We start from the raw sequence: 15,338 nt of genomic DNA, 5'->3' as shown, positions 1-15,338 counted from the left end.
GGGAGGAACACTTCCCGGAGAGGTTTACTTACAAAACAAGCTGAGTAACCAGCGTTGGCCGGGTATGTATTCATTCAACTGCTATTAATCCACCTTCTCCCTCCCGCTCTGTCTGTCCATCTGCCCTCCTCTCTGTTCATCTCCTTCTCCTTGCCCCTCACCTCCTCCCGACTTCCCCCCCCCCCCCTCTCTATATATATACACTACTGGTAATTAAAATTCCTACACCAGGAAGAAATGCAGATGACAAACGCGTATTCATTGCACAAATATATTATACTAGAACTGACATGTGATTACATTTTCACGCAATTTGGGTGCATAGATCCTGAGAAATGAGTACCCAGAACAACCACCTCTGGCTATAATAACGGCCCTGATACGACTGGGCATTGAGTCAAACAGAGCTTGAATGGCGTGTACAGGTACATATGCCCATGCAGCTTCAACACGATACCACAGTTCATCAAGAGTAGTGTCTGGTGTATTGTGACGAGACAGTTGCTCGACCATCATTCACCAGACGTTTTCAGTTGGTGAGAGATCTGGATAATGTGCTGGCCAGGGCAGCAGTAAAACATTTCCTGTATCTAGAAAGGCCCGTACAGGACCTGCAACATGCGGTCGTGCTTTTTCCTGCTGAAATGTAGTGTTTCGCAGGGATCGAATGAAGGGTAGAGCCACGGGTGGTAACACATCTGAAATGTAACGTCCACTGTTCAAAGGGCCGTCAATGCGAACAAGAGGTGACCGAGACGTGTAACCAATGGCACCCCATATCGTCAGGCCGGGTGATACGCCAGTTGGCGATGAAGAATACACGCTTCCAATGTGCGTTCACCGCGATGTCGCCAAACACGAATGCAATCATCACGATGCTGTAAACAGAACTTGGATTCATTAGAAGAAATAACGTTTTGCCATTCGTGCACCCGGATTCGTCGTTGAGTACACAATCGCAAGCGCTCCTGTCTGTGATGCACCATCAAGGGTAACCGCAGCCATGGTCTCCGAGCTGATAGTCCATGCTGCTGCAAACGTCGTCGAACTGTTCGTGCAGATGGTTGTTGTCTGGCAAACGTCCCCATCTGTTGACTCAGGGATCGATATGTGGCTGTACGATCGCCTACAGCGATGCGGGTAAGATGACTGTCATCTCGACTGCTAGTGATACGAGGCCGTTGGTATCCAACACGGCGTTCCGTATTACCCTCCTGAACCCACCTATTCCATATTCTGCTAACAGTCATTGGATCTCGACCAACGCGAACAACAATGTCGTGATACGATAAATCGCAGTCGCTATAGGCTACAATCCGACCTTTATCAAAGTCGGAAACGTGATGGTACGCATTTCTGCTCTTTACACGAGGCATCACAACAACGTTTCACCAGGCAACGCCGGTCAACTGGTGTTTGTGTATGAGAAATCGGTTGGAAACTTTCCTCATGTCAGCACGTTGTAGGTGTCGCGACCGGCGCCATCTTTGTGTGAATGCTCTGAAAAGCTAATCATTTGCATATCACAGCATCTTGTTCCTGTCGGTTAAATTACGCGTCTGTAGCACGTCATCTTCGTGGGGTAGCAATTTTAATGGCCAGTAGTGTACATCCTCTCCCCCCCTGTCTCCTTTTTCGTCCACCTCCTCCGCCCCCTTCTTTCTGTCCATTTCCTCTTCCAGTTCTCTGTTCATTTCTTTCTGTCCACCTTCTTCTCCACTAGCTCTTATTCCATCTCCTCGTCCTCCCTCTCTCCATCCATCTCCTCTTTCTTTCCTCTGTTCTTCTGCTCCTCCCCCTCTCTCTGCCCATCTCCTCCTCTTCGTATTCTCTGTACCTTTCCCCATTCCCTCTCTCTCTACAGCTTCACCTCCCTCACAACTGTCCATGTCCTCCTTCACCCTCTCTGTCTGACCATCTCCTCACTCCACGTTAGGTTGTTGGTTCTTACCCCAACAGTACTTCTTTTCACATTGTAAGTAATATGGGTACCATTGTTTGGTTGAAATCGATCCAGGGGTTTAGCAGGAGTAGTTTACCCGCTACTTTGCCCACCTACGCACATGTCACATAAGCTTAATACGAGCATATTTTACACATATTTGTACACATATTTCACCTTTATCTCTAACGAATTTCACCCTGCCGCTTGGTTTTCACGCAGCTAAATATTTACGACGTTGTACCTCCTGAACCAAGTGTCATACAATGATATAACTTTCCAGCTACATTCAGTAGTGTTTGTTGATACTGACTACAAAACGTGTCACGAATATAGTTAGTAGTAAGGAGGAAACAAATTAAAGGATCGTCCCTGATGTAGAAGTTTGCCCTTTCATTATTTTGTGAGGGTTATCAGCGGGAAAAAGTTAAGTGAAGTTTTTTAATTATGTGTGAAGTTCGTTTAACTCTTATTCTCTACTACTAGATGAATGAAGTGTGAGTATTCACGCGTCGTGGGCTACAGTTCTTTTTCTGTTCCACCTTTCCCCTTTCACATGAAGATTCTCTCCAGACAGTAAGTGATATGTCTACCAACTTTGGTTGAAACCGGTCCAGTGGAGATTTATAATGAACTGGTTGGTTGGTTGGTTGATTTATAATATGTATAGATTAAGAGGGCGTACGTTCCAAGTAGAGTAGGGGCAAACACCACTCACGGATTTGGTCTTAAACCTTTTCCGACTTGCCGACTGCTGCGTAGGAAGCAGTAGGAAGAGTTATGTGCAATCGTGGGACACATGATCAGGGTCGGCAATCCCTCAAGCCGTTTTGCCAACAGATAAATCCTGCCGCATTTGTCCTTCTGAGGCTGATTGGACCTCGTTACAGACCCCTCTCCCTCAGAAAAAGTCTGAGGAGGTACCTGGAACCAAGCCTGGGTCCTATCTACGTCTACATTTATACTCCGCAAGCCATCCAGCGGTGTGTGGCGGAGGGCACTTTATGTGCCACTGTCATTACCTCCGTTTCCTGTTCCAGTCGCGTATGGTTCGCGGGAAGAACGACTGCCGGAAAGCCTCCGTGCGCGCTCGAATCTCTCTAATTTTACACTCGTGGTCTCCTCGGGAGGCATAAGTTGGGGGAAGCAATATATTCGATACCTCATCCAGAAACGCACCCTCTCGGAACCTGGCGAGCAAGCTACACCGCGATGCAGAGCGCCTCTCTTGCAGAGTGCCTCTCTTGCAGAGTCTACCACTTGAGTTTGCTAAACATCTCCGTAATGCTATCACGCTTACCAAATAACCCTATGAGGAAACGCGCCGCTTTTCTTTGGATCTTCTCTGTCATCTCTATCTCCTCTGTCAACCCGGCCTGGTACGGAGCCCACATTGATGAGCAATACTCAAGTATAGGTCGAACGAGTGCTTTGTAAGCCACCTCCTGTTGTGGTTGGCAGGAGAGCCAACACCGTGTTACTAGAGGAGGCCGAAAGGCACGCGTTTTAGCTCTCTCAGGCTGGCGTGAGGTATGATTCACAGTATCAATAGTAACTGATAATGGCGCCTTGCTAGGTCGTAGCAAATGACCTAGCTGAAGGCTATGCTAACTATCGTCTCGGTAAATGAGAGCGTATTTAGTTAGTGAACCATCGCTAGCAAAGTCGGCTGTGCAACTGGGGCGAGTGCTAGGAAGTGTCTCTACACCTGCCGTGTGGCGGCGCTCGGTCTGCAATCACTGATAGTGGCGACACGCGGGTCCGACGTATACTACCGGACCGCGGCCGATTTAAAAGGCTACCACCTAGCAAGTTTGGTGTCTGACGATGACACCACACCTCCTTTGTTGATGGACTCTCCCAATGAATCTCAACCTAGCACCCGCCTTACCAACAATTAATTTTATATGATCATTCCACTTCAAATCGTTCCGTACGCATACTCCCAGATATTTTACAGTAGTAACTGCTACCAGTGTTTGTTCCGCTATCATATAATCATAAAAATAGAGGATGTTTCTTTCTGTGTATTCGCAATGCATTACATTTGTCTATGTTAAGGGTCAGTTGCCACTCCCTTTACGAAGTGCCTATCCGCTGCATATCTTCCTGCATTTCGCTGCAATTTTCTAATGCTGCAGCTTCTCTGTATACTACAGCATCATCCGCGAAAAGCCGCATGGAACTTCCGACACTATCTACTAGATCATTTATATATATTGTGAAAAGCAATGGTCCCATAACACTACCCTGTGGCACGCTAGAGGTTACTTTAACGTCTTTAGAAGTTTCTCTATTGAGAACAACATGCTGTGTTCTGTTTGCTAAAAACTCTTCAATCCAGCCACACAGTTGGTCTGATATTCCGTAGGCTCCTACTTTGTTTATCAGGCGACAGTGCATAACTATATCGAACGCCTTCCGGAAGTCGAGGAAAATGGCATCAGTCTGGGAACCTGTATCTAATAATTTCTGGGTCTCATGAACAAATAAAGCGAGTTGGGTCTCACACGATCGCTGTTTCAGAGATGCCTATAGTTTTGCGCATCTGCTCGACGACCCTTCTTGAAAACTGGAACTACCTGTGCTCTTTTCCAATCAATTGGAACCTTCCGTTCCTCTAGAGACTTGCGGTACGTGGCTGTTAGAAAAGGGGCAATTTATTTCGCACACCAAAGGCAGTGACGCTAACCACATTTTTTCTCCTTCCGTTCTATCTGTCTCTTTTGTCACCATTTTTTGTCATCATTTCTGTACGGATGTTGCATGACACCTCTCATACACCATCGATGCAAACTTAATTCCGTTCTTTTTTATTACAGAGGGTGGTCAGCTCCCTCACCGAGCAGCTTGAGCTACCGCGCCGGCAGCCCTTCGGCTACAGCGGCGGCCTTCAGGAGCAGCCAGGTAATCTATTACTTCAATCCACGTAAGTCTCGCGAAATGACCACTGCGGGAAAATTAGCCAAATTCCACCCCATACGAACGGCTCACACGAACTCAATAGCTTCCCATAAATTTCCCTTACCGTCAGTATTCGAACTTCACAGCTAGTAGCAGATCTGTGATTTTCTCTTGGCCAGGCTCCGCAACATATCAGTCAGCCATATTGCAGGACCATAGCAATTTTAAGCTAAGAGTAATACGAGGATTGCACTGTTATTAGAAAATTTACCAGAAGGCAAATTATCATCTGCAATACTCTAATTGGTAAAAGACTGACGAAAACGCTTGTAAAGGAAAGGCTTTATACAGGGTGGTTAGAAACAGTCTGAAAAGCTTGTAAGTGTGTTCCAGGGTAGGTTGCGCTGGGATATAACTGTTAAGAAGAAAATTCGATAGGGAGCGCCCTTTCCGAGTTAGTTAGCATTGAAGTTAACCAATCAACAAAATAATTTTTATAAAAGTGACTACGACAAAAAGTAGCAAAATGAGTAAAATAATTAATCACACATACACGCTGCGAATAAGGAACATACTGTATCAAGATCTTTTTTATATAGAGATGTTAGAACATGGAAAACTGGGGGAAATTGCCTCACATAAACTTTACAAAACAGAATGTGGAATGCAGTGGCTTCCGGCGTACATACTGTTGTGGTTGGCAGGAGAGCCAACACCGTGTTACTAGAGGAGGCCGAAATGCACGCGTTTTAGCTCACGCAGGCTGGCGTGAGGTCTGGAACAGGACAAGGAAATTAGAATTTAGAAAAACGGACATAGCTGGTGGAATACTTAACTTTAATCCATAAATGATGAACGTCGCTCTTGACGGTACATGATTTACAATATCAATAGTAAATGAATATGGCGCCTTGCTAGGTCGTAGCAAATGACGTAGCTGACGGCTACGCTAAACTATCGTCTCGGCAAATGAGAACGTAAGTAGGCAGTGAACCATCGCTAGCTAAGTCGGCTGTACAACTGGGGGCGAGTGCTAGGAACTCTCTCTCTAGACCTGCCGTGTGGCGGCGCTCGGTCTCCAATCACTGATAGTGGCGACACGCGGGTCCGACGTATACTACCGGACAGCGGCCGATTTAAAGGCTACCACCTAGTAAGTGTGATGTCTGGCGGTGACACCACACAAACAATAAGCAAATACAGAGTCCAGTTACATTTTACTCATTTTGCTATTTTTTGCCGTAGTCATTCCTATAAATCTTATTTTATTCCTCTTGTATCTTTTATAAACCCTGTTTTCGTACCACATACAATTATTTTATTTTAAGCATCTAAATATGTGTCATTAGATGTATTACTGTGACAATTACGTACTTCATCCAGTTAAGCGTTTATCATGCTACTAGCGCCCAGTAAGTAGTGCGCTCTACAGCAAGTCTACCTGGCATCCTAGTTGCCAAACGCTTAGTCTAATATCTGCTCTTCTAACAAGCAGTACCTATTGTAACAATTTTTTGTGTTCACATGGAGGATTTTATTTCATATTTTCCGATTTCTGACTTGAGATCCTTAGCTCATCATGCACACGGCTATTTGGAGATTTGTGGTAGGTCCCTGTGGGTCCGAACTGCTGAAGTTATCGGTCCCTAGGCTTACACACTACTTAATCTAACTTACACTAAGGACAACACACACACCCATGCCCTTGGGAGGACTCGACCCTCCGGCAGGCGGGGCCGCATAAACAGTGTCAAGGCGCCTCAGATCGCGCGGCTACACTACGCGGCTGCACCGCGCGGCTATACGGCTATTCAGAAAGAAGGAACACATTTCAAATATTTATTGCTTCCAAAGTACAGAAGGCAGGAACACAATTCGAACGTTACTGGAAAGAGAAAAGTTCAAATTTTTATGAATTCAATATGAGCACAATGTGTTAGATAACAGGTATCAAAACGGTGCCTCATTTCCTGCCACACACGAAGCAGCTGGTCTCTCGTTATCGAATTCACAGCTTCAACAATGCGATGTCGCAGACTTTCAGTAGTGTCAGGCATAGGGGGGGATAAAAAAACGCAGCCTTTTACTTGCCCCAGGTAAAAGTCACAAGGTGTGAGATCTGGAGACCTGGGAGACCACCGGCGACGAAGTTCATCTTCTGCTGCTCCTCTTCCAGTTCAACGTCCTGGAATTGTGTCATTCAGGTAACGTCGGACGTGGCTAGAGAAATGAGGCGGAATACCATCTTGCATGAAGATGAAGTCATCTGAATCATTTTCAAATTGAGGAAATAACCATTTTTGAAGCATGTCTAGATAGGTCACAGTTTTTTCCATGAAGAAGAAAGAAACTGTGACAATGTGGCCGTGATTGGAAAGTCTACCGGGACTGTTCAAATACTGTGGGGAAGGCGAGCTAAAGGTTGCGTTTCATTGGCAGGACACTTAGAAGATGCAACAAGTCCACTAAAGAGACAGATTTCACTACACTCGTTCGTCCTCTGTTAGAATATTGCTGCGCGGTGTGGGATCCTTACCAGGTGGGATTGACGGGGGACATCGAAAGGGTGCAGAAAAGGGCAGCTCGTTTTGTATTATCAAGTAATAGGGGAGAGAGAGTGGCAGATATGATACGCAACTTGGGATAGAAGTCATTAAAGCAAAGACGTTTTTCGTCGCGGCGAGATCTATTTACAAATTTTCAGTCACCAACTTTCTCTTCCGAATGCGAAAATATTTTGTTGAGCCCAACCTACATAGGTAGGAATGACCATCAAAATAAAATAAATCAGAGCTCGAACAAAAAGGTTTAGGTGTCCGTTTTTCCCGCGCGCTGTTCGGGAGTGGAATGGTAGGGAGATAGTATGATTGTGGTTCGATGAACCCTCTGCCAAGCACTTAAATGTGAATTGCAGAGTAATCATGTAGATTTAGATGTAGATGTAAACTGTTGTCTGTCCAGGAATGTTGGAATTATTGCAATTTGGAAGATGAAAGTCTTTGAAATCTGTTCCTTCTTTTTGAATAGCCCTCTATAATTTGAACGTCGTGTAATTTGCGGAATTACCAGTCTTATTCCACTTTCACCTTTTCAGTGTTGTCAACTATTAAGTATTTTAGACGTTTATTTTATAATATGTTCAAACATTATAGGTGACTTGCTTCTGAAGATGATATCCTTAGTGGTATCGAAATCTGGTAAAGATTTTTACATTAAACTGATGCAACCGGTTGGCTGTGAACTCTGTACAGTGAACATTTCTTTACGGTTGCTGCTCTCAGCTGTGTTTAAAATTGTGAATGAGTGTAGTTAAGCTAATACAGAAACTAGAAAATCGTAAAACATACTTCATATACATCTACATGGATACTCTGTTAATCACCTTTAATTGCCTGGCAGAGGGTTCATCGAAGCACTTTCACAACTCTCTATTATTCCAATCTTGTATAGCGCCTGGAAAGAACGAACACCTATATCTTTCCGTACTAGCTCTGATTTCCTTATTTTATCGTGGTGATCGTTCCTCCATATGTAGGTCAGTGTCAACAAAATATTTTCGCATTCGGAGGAGAAAGTTAGTCATTGGAATGTCGTGAGAAGATTCTGTCGCAACGAAAAACGCGTTTCTTTTAATGATTTCGAGCCCAAATCCTGTATCATTTCTGTGACACTCTCTCCCATATTTCGCGATAATACGAAACGTGCTGCCTTTGAACTTTTTCGATGTACTCCGTCAGTCCTATCTGGTAAGGATCCCACACCGCGCAGCAGTATTCTAAAAGAGGACGGACAAGCATAGTGGAGGCAGTATCCCTAGTTGGTCTGTTACATTTTCTAAGTATCCTGCCAATAAAATGCAGTCTTTAGTTAGCCTGCCCCACAACATTTTCTGTGCTTTCCTTCCAATTTAAGTTGTTCGTAATTGTAACACCTAGGTAATTTACGGCTTTCGGATTAGACTGATTTATTTTTTAACCGAAGTTTGAGTTCCTTTTAGCACTCATGTTGGTGACCTCACACTTTTCGATATTTAGGGTCAACTGCCACTTTTCGCACCATTACCGAGAACTTGTCAGTAGCTAATCCCAATCCAGATCTTGAACAGATTATGCGAGATAAAATAAGTGAATCAGAATCTTTGTCACCCTGGTGTGAGGAGAGGATTTAAATATAGAATGCGTGTGAGACCTCATGACACCTATTGTATTCTATACCCTGGTCAAAACGTGAAGCGGTTAGGATAGAAATTCAACGGATGTTGGAATGGGGTATCAATGAACCATCCAACTAGGAATACAGTAGTCCACTCTTAGCAGTAATAAAACCTAATGAAGACGTAAAATTGGTACTTGACGCTAGGAACATTAATAAAATCTTAATACCTGTCCAAACAAGGACAGAAAATCTAAATGAATTGTTAAAGCGTTTCTATGGTGTAAAGTATCTATCCTCCATAGACCTCCGTAGTTCGTTTTGGCAGGTCCCTTTAGATGAATAATCTAGGAAGTATACCGTTTTTATTTTAAAGTTATGCCTTTTGGTTGGATCATCAGTGGTGGAGTTTTCATTTCCGCACTTGATACCGTGTTGAGCCCGGATTTGGTTAACAAAGTGACATTGTATGTTGATGATCTCCTAGTGGCGACCGATACACGGGAGTGTCACTTGGAGTTGTTGCGAAGAGTGTTTTGTAGGTTTCAAAATTATGGAGTAACGGTAAACCTTTCTAAATCTGAGTTCGGGAAAGAGAGAGTCAAATTTCTTGGTCATATTATCTCTCCTTTAGGCATAACTCCAAATCCTAAGAAATTAAAAGCCATAAGTGAAAGCCCATACCTTGGCAATCGTAAGCAGTTAAAATCATTTCTTGGACTAGTATCCTTCTTTAGAAAATTTTTGCCACATCAGATATTGAACCAGGATTGTTTGTTAAGGAAAAACGCTTCGTTCTGCGTCGATAAACAACAGCGTCATCTGCAAACAGCCGAAGACGGCTGCTCTGATTGTCTCCCAAATCGTTTAAATAGATAAGGAACAGCAAAGGGCCTGTAACACTACCTTGGGGAGCGCCATAAATCACTTGTCACTCTTGTGAAAAGAGCTCAACATTGCAAAAGGTCGAAGACCGGATTTTCAAAATTTAATTGACGGTTTATTTGTTAGCTATGGATTGTTTTTGCTTCTACGCCTCGTATTTTAACCACACTTTACCCTCCTAGCAACGGCATTTCCTCGTGGTACACTGTGTAAATGAGAGCAGCCACAGTGAAGGTAGGAAAGTGGATCAGGAACGAGAGACAGGATGGCAGCAAACCAGGCGAAAGAGCTTAGAGGTGAAGGTGCGTGGGCGGCAGAGCCGAGCGTCCGGCGTCCGGCGGGCAGTGCGGGTGTGAAACGCGATGTGACCGAGGAGGCTATTTGTGTGCTTCCGGCGGGCGGCCGCGTGCCAGCTGAGCCGCCGTGAGAAATTCATAACCGCCGCGTCGTTACTGCCGGTAATGCAGCCTCTGGGAAATAACACGGCAGCCCTGCGTCACGCATCCTTACAGGCGCACCGGCCCTCTTCACGCCTCTGCACGTTAGATAAGCACTTCCCGAGCTCTTCGTCTTCTGTTCGCGTTTATTCTTTCATTGTCACTGTTAGAAATTAGCATCAGGATTTTCAACAGTCTGTGAAAGGGCTGTACTACGTAAAACGGAGTTACTTCACTACACTTTAGAAATATCTTTGAACATACAGCAAGCTTTTTTTCCGCAGTCCAGTTTTACTTTCAGTGAAAGCTTCAGCTTTCATGCCCAAATTCAACTGTTGTGTAGTGTTGTATGTGCATGACAATGGTTACAAAAATAAAATAAATATGTACTAATGTTACTATATTAAGTGGGGTCAACTTAATACAAGCGTGTATCCCATTGAAATAACATAGCTTTTTGTACTATTTTGTATGTATTTATAAACGGTTCCTCAAATTCTAGAGGTAGCAAAAACCAATTTCTGCTAAAAAAACGACGATTTCAAAATGTTTTAAGATTTTCAAGAATATTTCCTCAGCTTCCAACTTTACCATTGTGTCTATGAATGGTCACCAGAAAAATAGAAAAAAGTTAGAAACAACACCTAAATACATACCAGCTTCTATCATGAGCAAAAATGCTGAAAAAACTTTTAAGTGGGAACAAATGTAACCCCGGCTCTTCATTTTTCCTTTAAATATGTCAGTCTTCGACCACACGTTACGTTAGGTCCATTGCAATAAAAAATTCCAATTTACTGAAAATCTACTGAATGCTGTATGAGCTATTCGGTATCGAACGTAGGCTTTATCAAACAGTTCCACTGCATCAAAAGGACTGACAGCAGACTATTATTATTATTAGTAGTAGTAGTAGTTGTTGTTGTTGTTGTTGTTGTTGTTGCAGCAGCAGCAGCAGCAGCAGCAGCAAAAAAATGGTTCAGATGGCTCTGAACACTATGGGACTTAACTGCTGAGGTCATCAGTCCCCTAGAACTTAGCTACTAAACCTAACTAACCTAAGGACATCACACACATCCATGCCCGAGGCAGGATTCGAACCTGCGACCGTAGCGGTCGCGCAGTCCCAGACTGTAGCGCCTAGAACCGCTCGGTCACTCCAGCTGGCAAAATTTCCTCACGAATCTTCATATTTAAATTTTATCAAATCACTAGAATTACGAATGCAGATAGAAAAATAGATGTCATTGCAAATTAAACTGGAATATATTGTTACCAAACTTCACACTTACCTTTGATTTGGGAACAGTCACAATCGTGTTGGCGTCAGTAGATTTGTACAACTTATCAGCATACTCCTAAAACTGACTTATACGTAACACTTGTGATAAAAATTCACAATGGAAAGAAACAATTGTTGACCAGTACAACCAACGCACGCGATGAAACTGATATCTTTTTAAATATGACAAATTATCAAATGCTAAATGTATAAAAACGACTATTTTACCCGTAAATATCACAGTGACTCAATTTTACGGTACCTTCGCGGCATATTTACGGTTACGTGAATAATACTGAAACACATACACATAAACACGGTGTGCCAACATAGCTTTGACTTCAAATATTTCTAGAAGCAAACGTGTTATCGAATCATGGGTTTCGAGATGCGGTAGTAGACAAAGAATTGAGTGATTCACTGAGGGAGAGACATATGCATCTCTTTAATTACACTAATGGACATTAAAAATGAATTAAAACTGCAACATTGGGAAGGATACAAATCAAAAAATTTTTCATATTATGCTTATACATTATAGTAGCAAGAATGCACGATTAACTTTGAAGAATACCTTAGTGTATATATAGGGTGCAAAATGCAGTGCACAGAGCCGCCACATCTGTCAGCAGTAATGACTCTGAGATACGTTTTCGCCATTTCGTGCTGCTTGAACTCAACCGTTGTGGCTGATGAGTGGAGGTGCGCTAGTCACCCACCAGTCCAGAACCAGATGTTTCCAATGGGGAAGAGATCTCGAGAATGTGCTCCCTAGGACAACAGCCAAATACCCTCCGTATCTACACCGTCCAGTCGCATTAATGTGAACACTTGTTAAACGCCTGAATAACAGTATCAGGAGAGCGGACCACTGCGAGACGTGCACGAAGAGTCATTGAGGTTCAGAAAGGTTCTGACAGGGATGTGGAGCCATGTAAACGCCAGTGCCATAGTCTACTACGCTAGGGTTCTCGGTTTACGATCTATGGCGCGAACAGCCTGATCGAGGTGATACCACAGATTCTAGACTGGGTTTAAATCCATGGAGTTTCGTGGCCAGCGGAGCACTGCAAACTCATCCTGGTGCTCTTCGAACAGCGCACGTACACTGCGAGCCGTGCCACACATTGCACTGACCTGCGTGTAGATGGATTTGTGTCGAGGACAAACAAGCCACATGTAACAAATGGTTCAAATGGATCTAAGCACTATGAGACTTAACATCTGAGGTCATCAGTCCCCTAGACTTAGAACTACCTAATCCTGTCTAACCTAAGGACATCACACACATCCCTGCCCGAGGCAGGATTCGAACCTGCGACCGTAACAGCAGCGCGGTTCCAGACTGAAGCGCCTAGAACCGCTCGGTCACAGCGGCCGGCTCCACATGTAATTGTGAACATGGTCCCCAAGGATAGACGCATGACTGTGTTAATCCATTGTGTCTTCCAGAATGATGATGTCACCCAGGGAATGCCACGAAAACATTCCCCAGATCATAAAGCTCACTCCTCCATCCTAGATCCTGCATACATGTTGCATGGTGTTCTCTTTCTGTCCGATGGATCATAAAACATTCATCTGGAGATACCACTTTTCGCCTCTCCGTTGATGTCCAATAGCGGTACTAGCCTTCAAATTCCTGCCTTCGTCGTCGAAGCGCAGCAGTTAGCACGGATGCATGAACCAGGTGCCTGATGCGGAGGTCCATACGCAGCAACGCTCGCTCAACGGTAACGGGGAGACACTGTTGGTAGCCTCTTGGTTCATCAGGGTCGTCAGTTGCTGAACAGTTGCATGGCTATTCGCCCGATCACATCTCCGCAGCCATCGTTTACCCCTGTCACCTATGACCCGTGATGCTTCGGCGCCGGTTTCGGATAGTGTCATTTTGCCACACACGGTATACTTCAATCACGGCGGCACGCGAACAGTTTACAAACTTAGTCGTTCTGGAAATTATTCCACTCTTGGAGCGAAAACCAATTATCATGACTTTTTCGGATGTCAGGCAAATCGTTCCGTTTTCGCATTAGGACAATGACTGCACTGTTTCCTGCGTCTCCCCTGAAACGCTTTATGTACCTTCCTCTGCTAGTGCTGCCAACCGCAGTCTGTGCGTGGTTATTGGTTCAAATGGCTCTGAGCACTATGGGACTAAACAGCTGTGGTCGTCAGTCCCCTATAACGTAGAACTACTTAAACCTAACTAACCTAAGGACATCACACACATCCATGCCCGAGGCAGGATTCGTACCTGCGACCGTAGCAGTCGCACGGTTCCGGACTGCGCGCTTAGAAGAGTGTTTATTGCACGTTGATGTCGAACACAGGCGATGGTCACATTAATGTGACTAGACTGTGTAGATATGTCGATACAGATCGAGCGACATGCAATCTTGCGTTATCGTATTGAAAGATGTCACCCAGACTTAATATTAGGACGCTGTCACCCGCCTTAAAACGTTTGAAATTGTACGCCTGCTGTGCAAATTACTGTCTATGCGAACCAGAGGTGTACCATGGCACATCGTATCATCCTGCTCGTATGACAACGATTAATAATATGTGGGAGAGTTCTTTACCCTCGGAGCGAATACATACATCGTGATGTACTAAGAACAGGGACTCGTCTGAAAAAGACGTGGTGAAATTCTTGTGTCGAGTGTTGTGGTTGATCCCAGCGCCGTCGGCGCTCCTCTCCCTGCTGTCGTGGCAAGGGTAGCCGCAGTAGGTCCGGAGTGGCCGAGTGGTTCTAGGCGGTACAGTCTGGAACCGCGCGACCGCTACGGACGAAGGTTCGAATCCTGCCTCGAGCATGGATATGTGTGGTGTCTTTAGGTTGGTTAGGTTTAAGTAGTTCTAAGTTCTAGGGGACTGATGACCTCAGATGTTAAGGCCCATAGTGCTCAGAGCCATTTGAACCATTTTTTTTTTTGGTAGCCACAACGGTAGTCACCGTCCAGATAGCTCGTGGTCCTCCAGGCGTAGTCGCACCATCTGTCTGGATACTTGTGCTGCGAACAATCTTTCCTCCTGACTGCTGCACGGCCCACGGATTAATAATCTCACTGAACAAAAAATTAGTCACCCCAGTGTGCACGCACAGGTGAATCGTTTAGCCTTTTCAGATGGGGCAGCGATCCGGTCACCTTCCCAGCCGCGCGTGCATCCCTCCCACGTGAGCATATGGCAGTACCGATCAGTGGGACATTTATGTTTAAAACATACATTCTACCTAAGCATGGGTAAATGTGTACGACGAATCAGAGTGGTAAAAAGGGGCTATCGTGTTTGGCCGTGCCTATTGTCATACAGCGTGTGAAGTTGCTGGATTTTTTGGTGTTCCGCAGCGGACTAGGGGTGATGAATTTTTCGTCCGGTTAGCTTATGTCTGTCCTCTTCAGGCCGACGAGATCCTTCATGGCGTTGAGTACGGTTCTCTTGAACCCACCGATTCAATATTCGCATGACAGTCCTGGTATTCTGGCCGACGGGAGCAGCAATATCGCGGAACGGAAAACTGAAGTCTATACAAGGTGTCCCAGGAACAGTCGTCAATTCTCTGGGATACGACGGGATCGAACATTCGAAGCAAAAAATCCAGGTAAACATTGGCTCTAAAAGGCAAAAATTTACAACTATGAACACTTCATCTTCGATACTGTGACACAAATCACGGTCATAACTATTAAGGTTTGCATCTTAGAGCCCATGTTGTAAGTAGGATGTTTAG

At 44.6% G+C, this 15,338-nt stretch overlaps 1 protein-coding gene across 4 annotated transcripts in view; it reads left to right on the top strand.

Annotated features, from left to right (window-relative positions):
- The window catches only part of LOC126297807 (protein O-linked-mannose beta-1,2-N-acetylglucosaminyltransferase 1-like), a 1,990,313-nt gene that overhangs the window by 534,267 nt on the left and 1,440,708 nt on the right, over positions 1–15,338 (top strand). For all 4 annotated transcript variants that reach the window (XM_049989012.1, XM_049989016.1, XM_049989017.1 and 1 more), the window contains exon 5: positions 4,765–4,849. The gene's annotated coding sequence lies outside the window, so the exon portion shown is untranslated. The remainder of the gene's footprint in view (positions 1–4,764; positions 4,850–15,338) is intronic.

Source organism: Schistocerca gregaria, chromosome X, assembly GCF_023897955.1.
Source record: "Schistocerca gregaria isolate iqSchGreg1 chromosome X, iqSchGreg1.2, whole genome shotgun sequence".
NCBI lineage: Eukaryota > Metazoa > Arthropoda > Insecta > Orthoptera > Acrididae > Schistocerca > Schistocerca gregaria.
This window is presented reverse-complemented; position numbering and strand designations above follow the sequence as displayed.